The sequence below is a fragment of the Salvelinus namaycush genome, chromosome 18 (assembly GCF_016432855.1).
Source record: "Salvelinus namaycush isolate Seneca chromosome 18, SaNama_1.0, whole genome shotgun sequence".
NCBI lineage: Eukaryota > Metazoa > Chordata > Actinopteri > Salmoniformes > Salmonidae > Salvelinus > Salvelinus namaycush.
Genome location: NC_052324.1, coordinates 16,107,850 through 16,123,572, shown reverse-complemented (window position 1 = coordinate 16,123,572; position 15,723 = coordinate 16,107,850).

The following is a 15,723-nucleotide window of genomic DNA, read 5'->3' as shown; positions in this document are numbered from 1 at the left end:
ATCAACAACATTGTAGTTACTCCACAAAACTAACCTAATTGAAGAGTGAAAAGAAAGAAGCCTGTACAGAATAAAAAAGAATCCAAAACATGCTTCCTGTTTGCAACAAGACAATACTGCAAAAAATGTGGCAAAGCAATTCACTTTTTTGTCCTGAATACAATGTTATATTTGGGACAAATCCAATACAACACAATACTGAGTACCACTTTCCATATTTTCAAGCATAGTGGTTAGAGGTCGACCGATTATTGGAGGACCAAAAAAAAGCAGATACCGATTAATCAGCCGATTTTTTAAATGTATTTGTAATAATGACAATTACATCAATACTGAATGAACACTTATTTTAACTTAATATAATACATCAATAAAATCAATTTAGCCTCAAAAAAATTATGAAACATGTTCAATTTGGTTTAAATAATGCAAAAACAAAGTGTTGGAGAAGAAAGTAAAAGTGCAATATGTGCCATGTAAGAAAGCTAACGTTTAAGTTCCTTGCTCAGAACATTTACATTTACATTTAAGTCATTTAGCAGACGCTCTTATCCAGAGCGACTTACAAATTGGACAAGTCAGTTAAGAACAAATTCTTATTTACAATGACGGCCTAGGAACAGTGGGTTAACTGCCTTGTTCAGGGGCAGAACGACAGATTTGTACCTTGTCAGCTCGGGGATTTGAACTTGCAACCTTTCAGTTACTAGCCCAACGCTCTAACCACTAGGCTACCCTGCCGCCCCGAACATGAGAACATATGAAAGCTGGTGGTTCCTTTTAACATGTGTCTTCAATATTCCCAGGTAAGAAGTTTTAGGTTGTAGTTATTATAGGAATTATAGGACTATTTCTCTCTATACGATTTGTATTTCATATACCTTTGACTATTGGATGTTCTTAATAGGCACTTTAGTATTTCCAGTGTAACAGTATAGCTTCCGTCCCTCTCCTCGCTCCTACCTGGGCTCGAACCAGGAACACATCGACAACAGCCACCCTCGAAGCAGCGTTACCCATGCAGAGCAAGGGGAACAACTACTCCAAGTCTCAGAGCGAGTGACGTTTGAAACGCTATTAGTGCGCACCCCGGTAACTATCTAGCCATTTCACATCGGTTACACCAGCCTAATCTCGGGAGTTGATAGGTTTGAAGTCATAAACAGCACAATGCTTGAAGCACAGCGACGAGCTGCTGGCAAAACGCACTAAAGTGCTGTTTGAATGAATGCTTACGAACCTGCTGGTGCCTACCATCGCTCAGTCGGTCTGCTCTATCAAATCATAGACTTAATTATAACATAATAACTCACAGAAATACGAGCCTTAGGTCATTAATATGGTCGAATCAGGAAACTATCATCTCGAAAACAAAACATTTATTCTTTCAGTGAAATACGGAACCGTTCCGTATTTTATCTAACGGGTGGCATCCATCAGTCTAAATATTCCTGTTACATTGCACAACCTTCAATGTTATGTCATAATTACATAAAATTCTGGCAAATTCGTTCGCAATGAGCCAGGCGGCCCAAACTGTTGCATATACCCTGACTCTGTGTGCAATGAACGCAAGAGAAGTGACACAATTTCACCTGGTTAATATTGCCTGCTAACCTGGATTTCTTTTAGCTAAATATGCAGGTTTAAAAATATATACTTCTGTGTATTGATTTTAAGAAAGGCATTGATGTTTATGGTTAGGTACACGTTGGAGCAACGACAGTCCTTTTTCGCGAATGCGCACTGCATTGATTATATGCAACGCAGGACACACTAGATAAACTAGTAATATCATCAACCATGTGTAGTTATAACTAGTGATTATGATTGATTGATTGTTTTTTATAAGATAAGTTTAATGCTAGCTAGCAACTTACCTTGGCTTCTTACTGCATTCGCGTAACAGGCAGGCTCCTCGTGAGGCAGGTGGTTAGAGCGTTGGACTAGTTAACCGTAAGGTTGCAAGATTGAATCCCTGAGCTGACACGGTAAAAATCTGTCGTTCTGCCCCTGAACAAGGCAGTTAACCCACCGTTCCTAGGCCGTCATTGAAAATAATAATGTGTTCTTAACTGACTTGCCTAGTTAAATAAAGGTGTAAAAAAATATTTAAAAAATCGGCGTCCAAAATTACCGATTTCCGATCGTTATGAAAACTTGAAATCGGCCCTAATTAATCGGCCATTCAGATTAATCGGTCGACCTCTAATAGTGGTGGCTGCATTATGTTATGGGTATGCTTGTAATTATTAAGGACTGGGGAGCTTTTCAGGATAAAACATTTTGCCAAGCACGGGGAAAATCCTAGAGGAAAACCAGGTTCAGTCTGCTTTCCACCAGAAACATGGAGATGAATTCACCCTTCAGAAGGACAATAACCTAAAACACAAAGCAAAATCTACACTGGTGTTGCTTACCAAGAGGACAGTGAATGTTCCCGGAGTGGGCGAGTTACAGGTTTGACTTCAATCTGGTTGAGAATCTATGGCAAGACTTGAAAATGGTTCTCAAGCAATGATCAACAACCAATTTCACAAAGCTTTAAAAAAAAAATAGGCAAATATTGTGTAATCCATGTGTGCAAAGCTCTTCGAGACTTACCCAGAAAGACTCAAAGCTGTAATCGCTGCCAAAGGTGATTCAAGGATGTATTGACTCAGGGGTGTGAATACTTATGTAAATGAGATATTTCTGTATTTAATTTTCAATAAATTTGCAAACATTATAATTTAAAAAAAACTTTTACCCCTTTTTTCGTGGTATCCAAATAGTAGTTAAAGTCTTGTCGCATCACTGCAACTCCCGTACAGACTCAGGAGGCGAAGGTCGAGAGCCATGCGTCCTCCGAAACACAACCCAACCAAGCCACACTGCTTCTTGACACAATGCCCGCTTAACCCAGAAGCCAGCCACACCAATGTGTCGGAGGAAACACTGTACACCTGGCGACCATGTCAGCGTGCATGCGCCCGGCCCGCCACAGGAGTTGCTAGACCACAATGGGACAAGGACATCCCTGCCAGCCAAACCATCCCCTAACCCGGACAACGCTGGGCCAATTGTGTGCCATCCCCTGGATCTCCCGGTCGTAGCCATCTGCGACAGGGCCTGGACTCTAACCAGGATCTCTAGTGGCACAGCTAGCAACTGCGATGCAGTCCCTTAGACCACCGCGCCACTCAGGAGGCCGTAAAATTTGCAACATTTCTAAAAACATGTTTTCACTTTGTCATTATGGTGTGTGTAAAGGGGTGAGAGAAAAAATATATTTAATAATTTTTTAAATTCAGATTATAACACAACAAAATGTGGAATAAGTAATGTGGTATGAATACCTTCTGAAGGCACTGTATTTCTCTGAACAGAAAATACAAATGAAATCCCTGGCATCATGTTACCCTGAAATTCCCAGGGTTATTCCTATTCAGCTGAAATTGTGAGGCAAAATGTATATAAGGCCTAACAAAATAGATTATGGCAATTCTATATTTTCATCAGTTAATCAGCTAATGAACTGACAAATGTAAACCGAAAGCAAACATGGTGAGCATAGGCAGTCAAACCAAAAGCAGTGCCAACACTAGTACAGCTTCCTTATGGTGGAGTACAACAACAAGACAAACACGTGAATGAGTTCACCATAAGTTACAGGCGTTGTCGTCAATCTCTTATAAAGGTTACATAAGAGCCTAGTTTTATGGGGCGTTATGTGATCTAGAAGCCGAACAGTTTATTACTGGCCACCCATTCCAAAACAGACTACAACTCTTTGTTAATCATCAGCATACATGGACACACATGTTTTGTTTAATGCGTGGCAGGTCATTGTTAAAAATAGAAAAGAGTAGAGGGCCTAGAGAGCTGCCCTGCGGTACACCACACTTTACATGTTTGACATTAGAGAAGCTTCCATTAAAGAAAACCCTTTCAGTTATATTAGATAGATAGCTCTGAATCCACAATATGGCAAAGGCTGAAAAGCCATAACACATGCATATTTTCAACAACAGGTTATGCACTGAAATCTAACAGTACAGCTCCGACAATCTTATTATTATCAATTTATTTCAAACAATCATCAGTAATTTGTGTCAGTGCAGTACATGTTGAGTGCCCTTCTCTATAAGCATGCTGAAAGTCTGTTGTTAATTTGTTTACAGCGAAATGGCATTGCTAGAAAGCTTATAGGTCTGCTGTTAGAACCAGTAAAGGCCGCTTTACCACTCTTCGGTAGCGGAATTACTTTGGCTTCCCTCCAGGCCTAAGGACGAAGACTTTCCTCTAGGCTCAGATTAAAGATATGGCAGATAGGAGTGGCTATAGAGTCAGCTACCATCCTCAGTAGCTTTCCATCTAAGTTTGTCAATAATTTCCCCACCTCTTCCACACTAACTTTACAAAATTCAAACTTGCAATGCTTTCTTTAATTATTAGTTTTTTTTATGCATGAATACGATGGCTCACTGTTAGTTTTTGGCATTTCCTGCCTAAGTTTTTCCACTTGGCCAATTAAGTAATCATTACAATAATTGGCAACATCAAATGGTTTTGTGATGAATAAGCCATCTGATTCAATGAAAGATGGAGTTGAATTGGTCTTTCTGCTCATAATTTCATTTAAAGTACTCCAAAGTTTTTTTTCCATCATTCTTTATGTCATTGATCTTGGCTTCATAATATAGTTCTTCTTCTTTTTTGTTAAGTTTAGTTACGGGCTTAAAAAAAAGAAGACACCTGTACCATGTCAGAAATAGAGTTGAAATTAATCCAATTTTGAGTTTGCATCCCAATATTACACTTTATATACATCACAGAAGACTGAAATAACAAAACTGACATAGAAACACCGGATTTTCTGTGTGTTTTTTAAAATAACGTTTATTAATTTAAAATATTCATAACATTCGACCCATGAAGCCACTCTGTCATTGGACTGCAGGAAAGGGCTACGAAACGTCCCATTCAAACAGAGTGAAATAACTTCTGAGAACGACAACACTCCTAACTACCTGACCGAAAGAGTCTGCTCTTATGAACGGATGGATTTATTGCTCACCATTATTTCAAGGAGCTGCAGGCCCATTCCGAGGCACTCCTAGCTCGTAGGTCTTAGCATTTAAAAACTTTTTGACAACTGCACTGCAGCTAACTGAGGACCATTTGAAAAGCAACCCCTCTGAGGCAGCTTAACAATACCTTAAGGAGACACCCTATCTAATAGCAGGGAAAAGCAGGGTCTTTCTGATTGGGTTTGGGCCAAGACTGCCAGCAGGAACACAAAGTTTTACGAAATGCCTCTAGTGCAAAGATTCTGTCTTCCAACTTCTTTGTTCAACATGTAATTGGAAATAAATCATAGACCAGCGGCTACCATAGGGAACAACAAAAGCAACTTCCTCTATAATCAAGTGTAACAGGGTTTGAGCAAGAAGAGCAGGACTAGAGGAAAACAGCTGACACAATGAAACACACAGAGATGGACTTGTCACAGTGAGAAGGAACTAGAGACCAATGTCACACAGTCTATTTCCAAACTCAGTGAATAACAACAACACAAAACCAAATCATTTCCAACACCAACAAAAAGAATGAACCACCAAGTAGCAAGTAATACTATATTTATAACTATGTAATAAACAATAAAAACACATCCACATTCAATAGTGGGCATGACCAACCATGCACAAGAAAAACATATCGACGTAAACGCACACCACAGGGGAATGGTTGCCTAACTCTGCTCTTGGATGTGTGCCAGACACACTGAACAGCTGAACCACCACCCTGGTGGTAGCATACTGTAGCAGACAAACACATCCTCCTTCTCTGAATCACCACCCTCTCTCTCACCCATAAACTCTTTATCTCACATACACACACACAGCCAAAAAGACTGCGACTGAATCAAATAACAACATATGAGCTCTTTCTTACCAGATCATCCAGTATGTTGACAGGGAAGTCAAACATACACATCTTGACTGGCTGAGCCAAGGCTTTGTGAAGGCTGAAGAGGGACTTGGTCTCCATGCTGCTAAAGCACTCCCAGGAGCACAGACGACCGATGCTCCCGGAGCAACAGATCGCTACACTCCCTCTCGCTTTAACGCTCACTCTGCATCAATCACGCACACACACACAAACAAACAAACAGGAACTCTGGGCTGCTGTTAACAGAAACACCACCACAACTACCACTGTTGCTGCCGCTGCCTCTACTGAAGACTTGAAGGAACCTGTCTGAGAGGGAGAGAAACCCCCTCGGCTCCCTCACCTGCTTCTTCTAGCCTCTCTCTCTCTCTCCCTCCCTCCCTCCCCTCTCACTCTCCTTCAGGCGCTACGTTGGGAGAATCTAAATTGTATACTCCTCGCGTCGTCTCTATTCTCTCCTCATCTCCTTCTCAAAACCCATTGGAGGAGAAGGTCAGAGGGGCGGGACCTTTGGCTTTCTCATCCAATAAGTTTTGAGAAGGAGGCGAGAAGAGAGGACGCGAGGAGTGAGAAAATGCGATTCTCCCAGAGTGTTTCTCACAAGGGAATGTCTGTGCTCTCAGCTGCTGCCCTCTCTGCTTTCATCTATTTCATCCTGCAGATGTAGGTAGAACCTCTCATCATTCAGCTGCTTATCCAACATTAGTGGCTGCTTTCTCTTCCTCAGTAGCATTGTAATGTTGTTCACACACCCTTTCACACTGACCATAGCCTGCATAATAAGTACTGTATGCAGAAGGCAGAGAAAAAAAACGAATGTGAAATGCAGCAGGTGTGCTCATCTCCCTCTGCCTCAGTCTCTGACTGTGCTGCAGTGGAATGAATGTTAACACTGGAAGCCAAGCTACATTGTTATGTGTAACCAGAGGTGCTAAATAAACAACACATCCAGGGAAAACAAGAGAAATTACTCTGGGGCGAAAGGATGTCGCAATGTGGGCTGTGGTCAAGGCAACATTAGAAGTGTTTGTTTGGCTACATACATTAGAGGTACAATGTGTACACAGTCCATGCATCTTCCTGCATGAAGTACTGCTTCTGTACCATCTCTAGTAGTTCCCTAGGGTTTCAAACTAATAGCAGAGCTAAAATGAATCTTATGCATGATATGTAGGTCACACGGCTTTTACCTCAAATGGCTAAAGGCTAAAGTAATTTCTTACAAGATTGGAAAAAAAGTTGATCCTCCCCTGAAGACCGCACATACACACTTGGTACTTTTGTGTACAATGTACAATTCTGGAATATGACTAACGTCCTGTTTCATCATTCACCAGGGGGATTCACGGTTGTGAAATATACGTTTCAAAAGCATCAACATGTAGTGTACAATGCTCATTCAGAGAAGTGAGAAGAGGGTCATTCCATGTCATTTCAGCAAGCCATGACACCCACCATCTCAGATTGTTCTGAAATGGTTTCTGCAGTTAGCAACAGATAAGATAAGCATTCCTGTAACATTATTTGGTTGAAATATAATTTGATCTTAAGCTAATTGACTGCAACCAAATTGGCCCTTTTAATTTGTAGGATTCACATAATATTCAATAAATATAGTACCTAACATCCGAGTTGTACCAAACTTCATCCTACCAATGATTAAGACATGAGGAATCCAAATAAATGGTCAAGAGCCACCCACAGACCCTTCACACCCCACACCAAGCCCACCCCAACAGCCATTATATAGTATCAGTCTGATTAGAAAATAAGATTCTCACACATTCACCACTGTATGCTCATCTATGGATTTCCCAAGGACCATATCAAACTTAATGGCATAATATGTGTCACTGGAAACTCTCTTTGCACCTATGAGGCTTTTGGAGAGTGGAACAAAGTAATGGAAGATGCGGGTTCCTGGCAGAGTTCTTGTGTTATAGTTTGCTGCTATGATGAGTACTGGATTGGAACTGCAGATGCTGTGGATGATGAAAACATGGACGTAAAGTTGAAATTCATGCATCCAAGTTATCCAGCAAGGTCATTCTCTTGGCCAAACATAAAGGACACATGTTATGTACCAAAACCAAGCATCATCTGCACCATTAATGCAACGACCCCTGCAACTGGTCGCCAACATCATTTGGGATGTAGATACATCACTGCAATAGAAGATGCACTAAAGGAAAAGAAAGTGAAATAATAAAATGAGATATGAGTAGTCCTCAGCTCTGTTGATGATTTTTCTTTGATGTGTATTTGGGCAAATACATTGTTCTGACTTTAGCTCTTCACTCTACATGTATAAATCATTTGAAGGTTCAATCTTGAATTAACATTGAGGAAGGGGGGGGGGGATTCTTCACACTTTTCCCACTAATAGCAGGAACAGCACCCTCTAGTGGTCAGAATTTCTCTGAACAGGGGAAAATAACCATAATCAAATTCACTGAATAGATTACATTGTATGAGGAAACAATACTCCTATCTGCAGCTTCATACTACTTGTCAGACATAGAGAACTGGTACTTTATACTAGCCATTGGGGTGGGCTTGGTGTCATCACGTCTTAATCCTTGTTAAGAAGAGGTTTGGTCTAAATCGGTTGTTGCGTACTATATTTATTAAATATTATATGAATCCTATTAATTGAAATGGCAAATTTGGGTGCAATCAATTAGCTCAAATTGTTCAAATTGTCTTTCAACAAAATGATGTTGCAGGAATGCTTATCTTATCTGTTTCTAACAACAGAAACGATTTCAGAACAATCTGAGATGGTGGGTGACGAAATCCTCTATCTTTTTGAGGTGGAATGACCCAAGAGACAGATTTGAAATGTAAACTAAATCGTATTTCGCAGATAGTATTGTGGTGCAATTTAACATTGGCTATAGGTAGACAGATAGATGGGCAGTGAAAATAGTATATGTGCTATGTTCAATAGAATAAGGTTTGAGACACTGAAAACTGTTTTCAGATGCAGAGATCCACATTGCCTGCCTACTGTAGAAGAGCAGTTGTCATGGAAACTGTACGGCAAAGCTTTCCCCTCATGAAGAAAAATTGTGTGGCCAATGCCATGGCTGAATTCATGCAAGTCTTGCCTCAGTGAGGGAGTTCTATTAACTGCGGTGCTCCGGCCTATGAACCGTGACATGAGCGGGCAAAAGCGTTGAGCGGGAGGAGCACCCTTCTCAAATGGAACAGTAACCTGTGCCACTCGGTCATGCTGTCATCAAGGCAGCATTGTGCATCGTCCAGAAACATACAACATCTCTTTTCCATAAAATATACATTGGATACAGTATACCAAACATTAGGAACACCTTCCTAATATTGAGGCGCACCCCCTTCCCCCTTTTGCCCTCAGAACAGCCTCTATTCGTTTGGGCATGGACTCTACAAGGTGTCGAAAGCGTTCCACAGGGATGCTGGCCCATGTTGACTCCAATGCTTCCCACAGCTGTGTCAAGTTGGCTGGATGTCCTTTGGGTGGTGGACCATTCTTGACACACACAGGAAAAAGTTAAGCATGAAATACAACTTTTGAGTAGTAAGACATGTATAAAGGCAACAGATACCATTAATAAGAAGGGGCTAGAAGCGTCTTATATGGTGAGCTACGAGTGGCTAGGACAGACAAGCCCCATACTATTATGGAGGACTTAATTCTTCCTGCTGCGGCGGATATGGCTGGGACAATGCTGGGGGAAAAGGACTGAAAAACTACACAGACAAGGCCTTCATCAAACAACACTGTTTCACGACGCATCAATGACACGGCAGGAGATGTTTTGAAACAATTACTGCTTTGCATACAAGCCAATGAATTCTATGCATTATAGCTGGATGAGTCAACTGACGTGGCGGGCCTGGCACAGCTCCTGGTATATGTCCGTTACATTTATGGTGGGGGGTCAATTAAGGAAGACATCCTCTTCTGCAAAGCACTGGAAACCAGGACAACAGGAGAGGATATTTTTAAAGTACTGGGCAGCTTTGTGAAATCAAATGGACTTTGGTGGTCAAGATGTGTTGGTATCTGTACTGATGGCGCAAAAGCCATGACAGAGAGACATAGTGGAGTGGTAATGCGCATGCAAGTAGTTGCTCCCGACGCCACTTGGGTACACAGCAGCATCTACCGAGAGGCTCTTGCTGCCAAGGGAATGCCTGACAGCTTGAAAGACGTTTTGGACACTACAATGAAAATGGTTAACTTTGTTAAAGCAAGGCCCCTGAACTCTCGTGTATTTTCTGCACTATGCAATGATATGGGCAGCGAACATGTAACGCTTTTACAACATACTGTGTGCTGGTTATCAAGGGGCAAAGTATTGACACGTTTTTTAAAATTGAGAGACGAGCTTAAAGTTTTCTTTACTGACCATCATTTTCACCTGTCTGACCCCTTGCACGATGACGAGTTTCTCACACAACTGGCCTATCTGGGTGATGTTTCTTCTCGCCTGAATGATCTGAATCTAGGATTACAGGGACTCTCTGCAACTATATTCAATGTGAGGGACAATATTGAGGCTATGATTAAGAAGTTGGAGCTATTCTCTATCTGCATTAACAAGGACAACACACAGGTCTTTCCGTCATTGTATGATTGTTTGTGTGCAAATTAACTCAAGCTTACGGACAATGTCAAATGTGATATAGTGAAGTACCTGAGTGAGCTGGGTGCGCAATTACGCAGGTACTTTCCCGAAATGGACGACACAAACAACTGGATTCATTATCCCTTTCATTCCCTGCCTCCAGTCCACTTACCGATATCTGAACAAGAAAATTGCAACAAGCGGTTCTGTGAAAATTGAATTTAATCAGAAGCCGCTGCCAGATTTCTGGATAGGGCTGTACCCAGAGTAGCCTGCCTTGGAAAATCGAGCTGTTAAGACACTGATGCCCTTTGCAACCATGTACCTACAGTTGAAGTCGGAAGTTTACATACACTTAGGTTGAAGTCATTAAAACTTCAACCTTTTTTAACCACTCCACAAATTTCTTGTTAACAAACTATAGTTTTGGAAAGTCGGTTAGGACATCTACTTTGTGCCTGACACGAGTAATTTTTCCAACAATTGTTTACAGAGATTATTTCACATTTAATTCACTGTATTCACTGTAATTCCAGTGAGTCAGATGTTTACATACACTAAGTTGACTGTGCCTTTAAAGAGCTTGGAAAATTCCCGAAAATGATGTCATGGCTTTAGAAGCTTCTGATAGGCTCATTGACATCATGGGAAAATCTCTTTGCTTGACATCATGGGAAAATCAAAAGAAATCAGCCAAGACATCAGGAAAAAACATTGTAGACTGGTTCATCCTTGGGAACAATTTCCAAATGCCTGAAAGTACCACGTTCATCTGTACAAACAATAGTACGCAAGTATAAACACCATGGGACCACGCAGCCATCAAAGCGCTCAGGAAGGAGACGCATTCTGTCTCCTAGAGATGAACGTACTTTGGTGCGAAAAGTGCAAATCAATCCCAGAACAACAGCAAAGGACCTTGTGAAGATGCTGGAGGAAACAGGTACAAAAGTATCTATATCCACAGTAAAACGAGTCCTATATCGACATAACCTGAAAGGCCGCTCAGCAAGGAAGAAGCCACTGCTCCAAAACCGCCATAACAATGCCATACTACGGTTTGCAACTGCACATGGGGACCAAGATCGTACTTTTTGGAGAAATGTCCTCTGGTCTGATGAATCAAAAATAGAACTGTTTGGCCATAATGACCATTGTTATGTTAGGAGGAAAAAGGGGGAGGTTTGCAAGCCGAAGAACACCATCCCAACTGTGAAGCACGGGGGTGGAAGCATCATGTTGTGGGGGTGCTTTGCTGCAGGAGGGACTGGTGCACTTCACAAAATAGATGGCATCATGTGGAAGGAAAATTATGTGGATATATTGAAGCAACATCTCAAGACATTAGTCAGGAAGTTAAAGCTTGGCCGCAAATGGGTCTTCCAAATGGACAATGACCCCAAGCATACTTCCAAAGTTGTGGCAAAATGGCTTAAGGACAACAAAGTCAAGGTATTGGAGTGGCCATCACAAAGCCCTGACCTCAATCCTATAGAAAATGTGTGGGCAGAACTGAAAAAGTGTGTGCGAGCAAGAAGGCCTACAAACCTGACTCAGTTACACAAGCTCTTGTCAGGAGGAATGGGCCAAAATTTACCCAACTTATTGTGGGAAGCTTGTGAAAAGCTACCCAAAACATTTGACCCAATTTAAACAATTTAAAGGCAATGCTACCAAATACTAATTGAGTGTATGTAAACTTCTGACCCACTGGGAATGTGATGAAAGAAATAAAATATTAAATAAATCATTCTCTCTACTATTATTCTGACATTTCACGTTCTTAAAATAAATTGGTGATCCTAACTGCCTTAAACAGGGAATTTTTACTAGGATTAAATGTCAGGAATTGTGAAAAACTGAGTTTAAATGTATTTGGCTAAGGTGTATGTAAACTTCCGACTTCACTGTATGTGAGAGTGGATTCCCGGCCCTCACTAGCATGAAAACTAATACAGGCACAGACTATGTGGAAAATGATTTAATACTGAGACTCTCTCCAATACAACCCAACATAGCAGAGTTATGTGCATCCTTTCAAGCACACCCTTCTCATTAACCTGTGGTGAGTTATTCACAATTTCTGATAAACAAATAAAGTTTTATATGTAAGATGGCTAAATAAAGAGCTAAATTATTGATTATTATTATGTTATTATTTGTGCCCTGGTCCTATAAGAGCCCTTTGTCACTTCCCACGAGCCAGGTTGTGACAAAAACTCACACTCATTCTTATGTTGAATAAATGTATTGTTTAGTTTGTGTGTGGCAGGCTTACAATGATGGCAAAAAATAACATTTGAGAGTGCGCTGACCCTGGTGCTAGAGGGGGTACGCAGCTGGAGGTTGAATGTTTGAAGGAGTACGGGACTATAAAAAGTTTGGGAACCACTGAGCTAGAGCTAGCCAAGCTTGTCACATCCTTTCTTAAAACATTGAAGGTTTGTTTATGGGTTGTTAATGTGTAACTCTGTGTTGTTGTTTTTGTCGCACTGCTTTGCTTTATCTTGGCCAGATCGCAGTTGTAAATGAGAACTTGTTCTCAACTGGCCTACCTAGTTAAAAAAGTAAGAGATTAAGGTGTTGATGTAGCCAGAACCCAGATGACTCATTCAGAGCAGAGGAGCCCCTCACTAGCACCGTCTGATGAATCATGTTACAGCTTTGCATCTATTCCATAGACACAGCCACAACACGCCAACCTAGGAGAAAGAAGAGGAGCCTATGAAGATTCACACCATCTTCTCCCTGCCTACCCGAGGCACTCATCAGCAGCTCACGTGGTTCCGCACGCAGCGACAGCTCCCGTGGTTCCAAACCCAGCTTCCATGGTTCCGCACCCTGCTCCAGCTCCCGTGGTCCCCCCTGCTCCAGCTCCCATGGTTCTCCCCCTCTGCTCCAGCTCCTGTGGTTCTGCACCCTGCTCCAGCTCCCGTGGTTCTGCACCCTGTTCCAGCTACCGTGGTTCCGCACCTTTCTCCAGCTTCCGTGGTTCCGCACCTTGCTCCAGCTTTCGTGGTTCCGCACCCTGCTCCAGCTCCCGTGGTCCCCCCCTGCTGCAGCTCCCATGGTTCCCCCCTCTGCTTCAGCTCCCATGGTTCCGCACCCTGCTCCAGCTCCCGTGGTTCCGCACCCTGTTCCAGCTACCGTGGTTCCGCAACCTACTCCAGCTCCCGCGGCTCCGCACCCTGCTCAAGCTCCCGCGGCTCCGCACCCTGCTCAAGCTCCCACGGTTCCGCACCCTGCTTCAGCTCCCACGGTTCCACACCCTGCTCCAACTCCCGCGGTTCCGCACCCAGCTTCAGCTCCTGTAGTTCGGCACCCAGCTCCAGCTCCTGTGGCTCTGCACTCAGCTCCAGCTCCCGTGGCTCTGAACCCAGCTCCAGCTCCCGTGGATCCGTACCCAGGAACAGCACCTGCAGCACCTGCTCCATACCCTGGACCAGCATCCGCTGCGCCACATCCTGCACCAGGATTTACACCATACCTTGTTCCAGGTGAACCCTACTTATCTGCGGGACAAAGCTTATCCAGTTCCAGCAGTGCCAGGCTTCCATCCAGGTTTAGGTGTGCCCAACCCAATCCAGCACCACATCCTGCCCCAAGACAGATGGCACCCTACCCGGAGCCTGCTCCGCCACCTGGCACGGATCAGCTGATTGCTTCATCATATGGCATGCCGAAGCAGTCATTGCCCTACTTTCAGAGCGATAGAGAGAGTGACTTTGCCCTCCTCAAGATGGCCCTAGATGACCTGATGAGCATTCACAGGCACCTAAACGAGCGGTATAAGTATCAAGTGCTCCTGGCCCACCTAAAACTACAGAGTGCAAGTCCAGCTCGCTAAGGCCTACATGCACGACCTGAGACCTTACACTGCTGCCTTACAAGCCCCGCAGGACAAGTACGGTCAGCCCCGCCACTCGTCCAGTGTGAGCTAGTCACCATCCTAAACTTCCCAGCCATCAGGTTTGGAGATGCAGAAGCCTTTGACACCTTTGCCTTTTCTATCCACTCACTGGTAGGCATGCTCAGGACCCTTGAGTGGCAGAACGGCTTTGACCTCAGATGTGGATCCCATGTCGACCGGCTCTTGAGAAAGATGCCACAGAGCTACCGGGATGAATTCGTTGAGTACTGCTTCGATCGCAGCATCCTCAGGACTGGCACAGACCAGACGTTCACCTTGCATGACTTGGCAGTCTGGTTATAGAAGAAGTCCCAGGCTAAGCACATATCAAGCAGAGCCAGAGCCCTCTATCAATGTGATATGCCTGACCCATTCAAGAAAGACCAACATGTCTTAACGAGACAGAAGAAGAAATCTGGTTCAATCCTTTTCAACGCAAGTGAAGATCCCAACCCCAAGGAGCCTGCTCAACCCCAAGCCATACTGTCCCTACTGTGACAATAAAGAACACTTTCTCAACTCATGTGAAGAGTTCAAGAAGCTGAACACAGGACATATCGTCAAGTGGATAAAGGATGGAAAAAGGTGTTGGAAGTGTGGATGATCCCACAAAGCTGATGCTTGCACCCTCAGGCGACCTTGCAAGACATGTAAAGAGCAGCACCTAACAATCCTTCATGATACCATACAGGAAAACCAGAAAGGCGTGTCCCTACGACCAAGGTGTACCCGGACAGACCGAACTGACCGGCTAAAGTAATGCTGAAGGTCTTGAAGGTCTTACTTCACAAAGGAGACCCAGCCCTGGAGACATACGCCGTGCTCGACGATGGCTCAGAGCGTAGCATCATCCTACCACAAGATGTTCAAAAACTAAACCTCAATTCTGAGCCTGAGACCCTCATCCTCAGGACAGTTCGACAAGACGTTGTGCAACTGCGAGGTGCCTCAGTGACCTTTGACGTGTCCTCCCTTGCTCAAACCTTTCAGGTACTATCAGATATGTCAGGCATTCACCGCAGACAACCTAGGCCTTTCCGAACACTCCTGCCCAGTAGCAGCTCTCCAAAAGCGATATGACCACCTCTGTAAGCTGCCTTTGCCACCGGTGGACCAAGCTCAACCTCTGTTGCTGAAAGGTTTAGACATGCCTCACCTCCTGATACCCATACAGACAGTGTGAACAGGCCCACCTGGTGAAGCCATTGCCGTCCACACCGAACTCGGCTGGTCCCTGCAAGGCCCTACTAGCTTTGTCCACACAGC